Source organism: Galeopterus variegatus, unplaced genomic scaffold (genome assembly GCF_000696425.1).
Source record: "Galeopterus variegatus unplaced genomic scaffold, G_variegatus-3.0.2 Scaffold5414, whole genome shotgun sequence".
Classification (NCBI taxonomy): Eukaryota; Metazoa; Chordata; class Mammalia; order Dermoptera; family Cynocephalidae; genus Galeopterus; species Galeopterus variegatus.
Genome location: NW_007731525.1, coordinates 74,775 through 82,716, shown reverse-complemented (window position 1 = coordinate 82,716; position 7,942 = coordinate 74,775).

The window sequence follows — 7,942 nt, the reverse complement described above, 5'->3', positions numbered from 1 at the left end:
TATTCTGTTATTGAACATAAACAACCACACAGAATACCAGCCTCAGACAAGGTTACTATGAGATCATGGATAAAATGATAACACTGCATAATTTTTTCTAAGCAGAGATAAAAAAATAAATAAATAAACAAGGTCATTGTGCCACCCACAAAATACCAAACATACCATCTCTTGGTAAAAATGAACAATCGCTACTTCTTTACAAGGTAAAGCTTTATCTTCAGTCTAGTTTCCCCTCTTTTATAGATAAGATTTATTCAGATACCCAAATATGGAATTGTCCCTGCATTCTGACAGCCAATTTAGAGAAAAGCCCAGCTTCCTTAGACTTTCTCCCAAGTCACCTAACCAAAGCCCAAATCCTAAACAGGTTCCTTCCAGTATCCCTTTACTAAGACACCCCATAGTTCTCCATGGTATGTGTTCTCTCTTGTTGCGATGAGTAATAAACCAAACTCATTTTACTGCATGTTTGTTCCTGCTGGCCTCCTCCGAGGTAGCTCATTGACACATGTGAACCATCAGCATCGTTTACCACACAATCAGTCTACTCAGGGTATGAGGTGATGACTTTGAAGGTGGCTGAAATGATTCTGCCTTAATGCGCTCACCCTGCCAGGTGCCGTCGGGTCCTACTTCATTCTATTTCTGCTCCTTTCACGTTAATTGATTAGGCAATTTTTCTGTCTCTGATAAATACAGAGGGTTTGCAGGCCTTTCCGGGATTCATTATTCAGACAGGAGATAGCTAGTGTTTACACATTTACTCTTGTGTGACCTTACCCCAAAAACCAGTGAAGTACAAACATTCCCTTTAAAAGATCAAATTAAGAGTAAAAATAGTATTGTGGGGGAAACAGACTTCAAGGAAGGCAATGTTGATGTGATATTTCTGCATTCTTTTTCAGTTGTATAAAAGACAAGCAATTAAATTCCAAAATGCTATTAAGCATGGCATTTAACAGGAAAATATATTTTGCTATGCGTGTCTTCAGAAGACAACAAATGGAATCATGTCTAGAACAGGATGTAATCTGGCAAATTTGTAGACACAAGGGAATATTTATATTCAGTTTGGGTAAATGAGCAGTACAATAGTAAAATGTAAAACCAGGGCAGCCAACATTATTAGATGCTTGCAGGTTTTTCTTGATATTAATTCTGGTGTCAACACAGAAAGAGCTATGTAGATATTTATTTCCAATGTTAAATAATTTTTAAATAGACTTTTTTATAGATTTTAAAACAGAAATATAAAGATAAAGCAAAAACAAATGCGTGTAACTTTTGTTAACATATTAAATGTAACAAATATATACACATAAGAATATCCAAACAAAATAGAAATGTAACAAATGTGTCTACAATCCCTTGTTATTTCGAAGCTGTTTTCCCCAATGTAGCCACTGTTAATAATTTCTTATGTATCCTTTAAAAAATTTTTAAATGTATCAAGGAGATATTATTACACACTTACTAGACAACCAAAAAACTGCAGTGTAATTTCAAATGCTGGTGACAGTGAAGAAAAACTTTGATTCCCATATGTTGCTGGTTGTTGGAATGTAAAATGGTATGGGCACTTTGGAAAACTGTTAGGCCACTTCTTATAAAATTAAACATGTACTTGCTATATGACCCAGTAATCACTCTCTTGGGCATTTATCCCAGAGAAGTAAAAACTTATAGTAACACACACAAAAAAACCTGTATGTGAATGTTCATAGCAGCTTTATTCATAACAGCAAAAACTGGAAACAACCCAAACGTCCTTGGGTGAATGGTTAAACAAATTCTGGTACATCCATACAATGGAACACCACTCAGCAATAAAAAGAAACAAACTATTTATACATGCAACAACCTTAGTGGTTGTCAAGGGCATTATGCTTAATGAAAAAAATCTGTCTTAAAATGTTGGATATTATATGATTCCATTTATGTAATATTCTCAAAATTACACAATCATAGAAGCTAAGAACATCTTAGTGGTTTTCAGGATGAATTAATTAGTGGATACAAAAGGATAGAATGAAAGAGTTCCTTTCTGGTGATGGAACAATTCGGAATCTTGACTGTGGTAGCTACACAAATCTATGCATGGGATAAAATTGCATAGAATTACACAACACACACACACACAGAGAAATGCATTTAAAAATGGTGGAAAGTGAGTAAGATCTGTAGTCTAGTTATTAGTATCCCACCAACATCAATTTTGTGGTTTCGATATTGTACTATAGTTATATAAGATATTAACCATTGCTGGATAAAGGGTACATGGAACTCTCTACACTATTTTTACAACTTCCTGGAGTCTATAATTATTTTTAAAAATTAAAAAATGTTACATATGTACAAACTGTAAAAATTAGTATGCTTTTGGCTACAAGTAGCAGAAGATTTCATTTAAATTGTCTTTAAAAAAATAGAGATAACTTACTATCTCATATAGCAAGAAGTCTGAAGATAGGATAGCTCCAGAATTAATCAATTAAGTGTTCGTTAACATCATCAACTACCCAGGATTTTTCTATCTTTCTATTCTGTCATCACTGAGTCATAAGCTTGGTCCTTGAGCTAGTGTGTTTCATGCCCCCAAGATAGCTATGAACATTAGTATTATCACATACAGTGGTACAGGGGTCACTTCCTATTAGTAGCTAATTAATCAGAGAGGCAAACATACCCCAGGAGCCTGCCTGCTGATTTTCTCTCATGTCTCATTGTCAGTGTCATATAACTACTCCTAAAGCAAATGCAGGGGTGGGCAGTGGGGAGGGGGGTAAGCAGAAATGGAACCAACCACCGTGACTGATGTGGTCCAACAATAATCCACCCCAGGAACTTCAAAGGAAGATAAACATCTACTACTAAAAGTTAAATAAGTTAATGCATATGCACACAATGAAATACCATATGGCCATTAAAAATGAACTAGATGTTTATGGGCTGATATGGAAAATTTTCAAAAATCTAATATAAAGTGAATAAGCAAGGTATACAAGTATGTACATAGCATGATGCCTACTGGGCAAACTTTTCAAAAGGGCAGCAAACAATGTTCATATATTTTAATTCCTTGCTTTTCATTCTTTCTGTTAGAATCCCAGTTTTATTCTGGAAAATATATAATTTATGTTATCAATAGGATAACTTCTCATACTCTCACTAGTACCAAACCTGTTCATTTTTGACAATTTAATAGAATAAAAATGGTATGTTGTTATTGTTTGAACTTATATAATTTTAACAATGAGTGAAATTACATCTTTTCATATTCTTTTGAACATTTAACTTTTTCTTTAATATTTTCAATGAAGTTATTTTTCTTATTGAATTATATGAATTTTTTATAAACTTAAGAAAATTCGCTTTTCATCTGTCAAAAATATTGCAAATATTTTACCTGTGTTGTTTTGTTTTACTTTGTTGATGATACTATTGTAACTCTGTGCAGAAGTTTCTAATTTTTATATAATTGAATTTATCAAAGTTTTCCCTTTTCTTCTTTTATGACCTGCTTTTGAAGGCTTTCCCTGTAAGGTTATAAATAAATCCACCCAGGCTATCTTGTAGAACAACACTGCTCAGTGTTACTTTCTGCAGTGATGAAAATGTTCTATGTCTGCATTATCCAATATGGTAGCCACTAGGCACAGGGGTTATTGAGCACTTGAAATGTAGCAAGTAAAATTGAGGAACTGAATTTTCAATTTTAATTAATTTAAATGTAAATAGCCACTTGTGATTAGTGACTACAAGATTGGATGGTGTAACTCAAAATCTTTATGGTTTCATTTTATTAAATATCTAAATGTTTGAGTCTCTGAATTTGTTTGGGTAAAAGCAGTGAATTATCAGGATTCACATCAGTGATTTTTCTGCTATATTTGGAACAGAGACCACCATGAGATTCAAATGAAAGTTACAAAATCTACCTCCAGAAAAATGAGCATATGGAGATACAGAATTTTGAAGCTTACATTCTGGTGGCATAAAGTAAACAATACACAAGTAAAATATTAATCAAGATAATTTCTGATCATGATGAGGGTCAAGAAGGAAATGAAACAAAGTTATGAGACAGAGATTGACTGTGGGGGATGGGAGGGATAGGAGATTCTTTAGAGAGGATTGAAGACCATCAAGGGAGAGGATATTTCAGCTAATAACTTAGTGATAAGTAAGATCCAGCACTGTGGAAAGTTAGATAAAGAACATTTAAAAAGAGCAAAGACTTGAAGGCAGGAGTAAGTTTTACTCTTGGGAGGGCAGAAAAGATGTCTTGTGTGGCTAGAGCCCAGTACATGAGGGAAGATGATATGAGGTTAGAGCATTCAGAGGCCACGTTGTATTTCTTATGAATTGTGAAACTGAAGCTCAGACAAGTTAAGTAAGCAGGCCAAGTTCAAACACAGTTGAAAGTGGTAGAGTCAGAGGACTTCAATCAATTACCCAAAGTCCCTGCACTCAACCATTACAGTATGTGTCCTGTGGTGTTCTGATTCCATAGCACAGTGTGATTAGCTTAGTAATACCCTAACAAGTTTTCTATTCCCTTCTAGTGTACTTGAATAAAGAAAGATATAAAAATGTTAAGATACCCAGATTTATTAATTCAACCAAAAATATTTGTTCAGGACCATATATTTACAAGGTGTGAGTAAATTCTGTAGTGTATTCAAAGGTGGCACCCAGATATAATGAAAAGGACACCAAATTAGCAGTGTACCTAGGTACTTAATCTTTCTGTCCCTTGTCTTTAAATAGCAGCGGAGACTCCCTCATGAGATTTGTTCATGTAAAACATTTTGCACAACATCTGGCACATAATAAAAGCTCAATAAATCTTAGCTCCAGAAACATATTGAGAATAAAACACCTGATTCAAGTTCTGACCCTGCTGATTAGTTACTGGGTGACCTTGGGCAAATTTCCTCATGTGTAATTTTTCTTTTATATCATACCATTCTATTTAGTATGGTTCATGTGATTAGTTAAATAAATCATTTTAAATGTATGCACTTTGTAAAACTTTTGAATGTTGATGAATGTAAGAATTGTTAATATCATCATTAGAATAAGACTTAATCCCACACTGAAGGAACTGACATGAGAAAGACCGTGTTCAACAGGGTGGAAAACAAAACTTTTGATCAAAAAGGTGAAGTGGCATTAATTCTCCTGGCAGTTAATCCAGTACTGATCTTTAGGTTTATTAAAGGTAATTATAAAGAGTTGGAAATAATTGTCTACTATCTGCCCTAAGAGCAGAAGTTCATAGAAATAGTATTATACCAAAAAAATGCAGATTGGCTCAGATCCAGTACTGATCTTTAGGTTTATTAAAGGTAATTATAAAGAGTTGGAAATAATTGTCTACCATCTGCCCTAAGAGCAGAAGTTCATAGAAATAGTATTATACCAAAAAAATGCAGATTGGCTCAGAAAAAAAAAATGTCTTATTAGTGAGGATTATTTTGCTGTTATCTCAAGCTCACACAGCAAAACTTCACTTTTTGTTAATGTACGTGATGTCAAGTATTGCCAGGTTCTGGATTAGAAAGTACACAAGGTAGGTTCCGGTCAAGATGGTGGAATACATGGTCCCCAGCAAGACTCTCCCACAAGTCAACCAATTTACAACTATAAAAACACAACATCAGCCAAACTGGGGCCACTGGAGATCAGGGGAAGAGGAGGAGAGACCTGTGGAGTTCACAAGGGCAGGAGAAACCACACTTGAGAGAAAGAAAAAGCTGCTCTGAGTGTTTCAGGCCGCGGTCACTTTGGGGCTGGAGCTGCTGTGCATGTGGAGCAGGAACCCATGGGAGCTGTGGCTGTGCCCTTTGGAAGGAGTTGCTTGGGGGTGGCAGAGGAGAGGAGGGCCTTGGTGGCCCCCAGGACAGCAAGACCACTGGTGGGGTTCCCGTGGACCCGTGCAGGAGTGGGGGATGTGGGCGGTTGAGGGGGGAGCCATTCAGAGGCCGGTGAGTCATTGCAAGGGACCAGTGCAGGGCCCGCCCCATGGGAGGTATTTGGAGTGCAGGAGGTGGGAGAGACAGGCTCATCAGGGGTACACTGGGATGCAGTGGGGACGACCAGCCTGCCTCCCAATCAGTGCAGGACCAATCAGAGGAGATTGCTCAGGAATATAGAATTGCATGGGGTGCAGTTTGATGGGGGGACTTGGGCCCAGATCAGAATTTCTGCATTCTGCATGGCCTGTGTGCGCTGGGTCTCTGGAGAGCTGTGGGTACCTGTGGGGTCGACCATAGGACCCTGAGCTGCACAGGAAGTCTTCCCTGGGAGGCAGCATCAGGGCAGCAATTAGGTTTGGCCACACAGCTCAAGTACTGGCTCCCACAGGAAGTTCCCCCATTTTAGAAGTAAGCAAAGGGCAAAAAATTAGTTCTGGCCCAGGTACACCACCAGCCTCTTGGGGACCACCAGGGGACATGAGGCATGGAGCCAGGGACCGGACCCCAGCCCACAACCACTTAGGGGCCCAGGGAATGGAGCTGGGGACCACGCCCCCCTCCCACGACCAGGCACACCACACCAGCACCTCAGGGCCTGCCCAGGGACTTGAGGATGGAGCTGGGGACCAGAATCCCCTCCCACAACGTGGCACACCACCAGTGCCAAGGAACATGCCAGAAACATCATCTCCCTTTGGGCGGCCCACCACAGCCACCACAATAACCATGGCTGCCATGATAGCAGCTAGATGCCACAGCCACCACACAGTTGGTCTGCCAGCCACTGGAGTGCATTGACACAAGGAGAGTCACCAGCAGAGATAAAGAAAAGAAAAGGATGTCTCTCTCCACAGAGCCCATTTCAGAGTGACAGAAGAAGTATCCGCTCTATGATAATATTAGGGGACCGGATTACACCTCTCAGCATTGGACAGATCATCTAGGCAACAAATCAACAGAGTAACCATTATTCTTTTAGAAGGACAGAAGAAATCTAGGGTAAATAGAGGGGGTGGGGAGAGATTGGACAAGGGGCACAAAGAATAATTACGATCTGTAACGATATATATGCTAGTAATATTGATTTGATCAACATATCTCAATGTTGAACTCCCAAAATATGTATAATCAATTTTGATTCAATAAAAATTAAAATAAATAAATAAATAAAAGTAAACAAAGTAGTATCCTTACTCCTCACATATTCTCCTGAAGGCTCAAAGACATTTTCTCACGTATTTTTCCTTAGCATCTTTATAAATGATCGAGATGATTGTTTCTTTAGGAAGGTTTAGGAATAAACCCATCAGAAACCTAGAAAATAATTAATTACATAATCTTTAATCTCTTCTTAAAGAATTTTACTCTGTGGGTCCTGAACTGACACTGATAACCCTGGGCTATTGAAAAGGATTTTTAGCTGATCCCATTCTCTCAAGTCTTTTTCCTTTCCACCATTCTTCGTTCAGCTGCCGGGTGATTTTTGAAAGCTTGAATCTGATTGTGGCTCTCCATGTTTAAATAAGACCCTTACTGTTGCTTCCAGCCTCATCTCTTGCCCTCCCTATTCTGTCCATCCCAAACTACTGACATATTCTCATAAAAAGTCACTCAATTCTTCACTCATCACATTCTAGAAATCCTAGTCTATTATTGTTGAAACCCACACAAACTTTATGCTTTACATTCAAGCTATGTTAAACATGTAGAAGGTTTGGAAGATTTTGTACTGACTAACATGATTTTCAAGCCATCACTTGAATGTCTAACATCAAAAATGACGGCCCCCATTTTAAAAGGGATTTAAACAACTTTGGTTTTTTAAAAATTTAATTTAACTTCTCAAAATACATTGCACTTGATTTTCATGCCCCTTTACCCATTCATCTCTACCTCCCCCCCCCCCCCCTCCACCTGTGCCCTTGGCTTAAATAGTTCAAGGAATTTTTGTGGTTGTT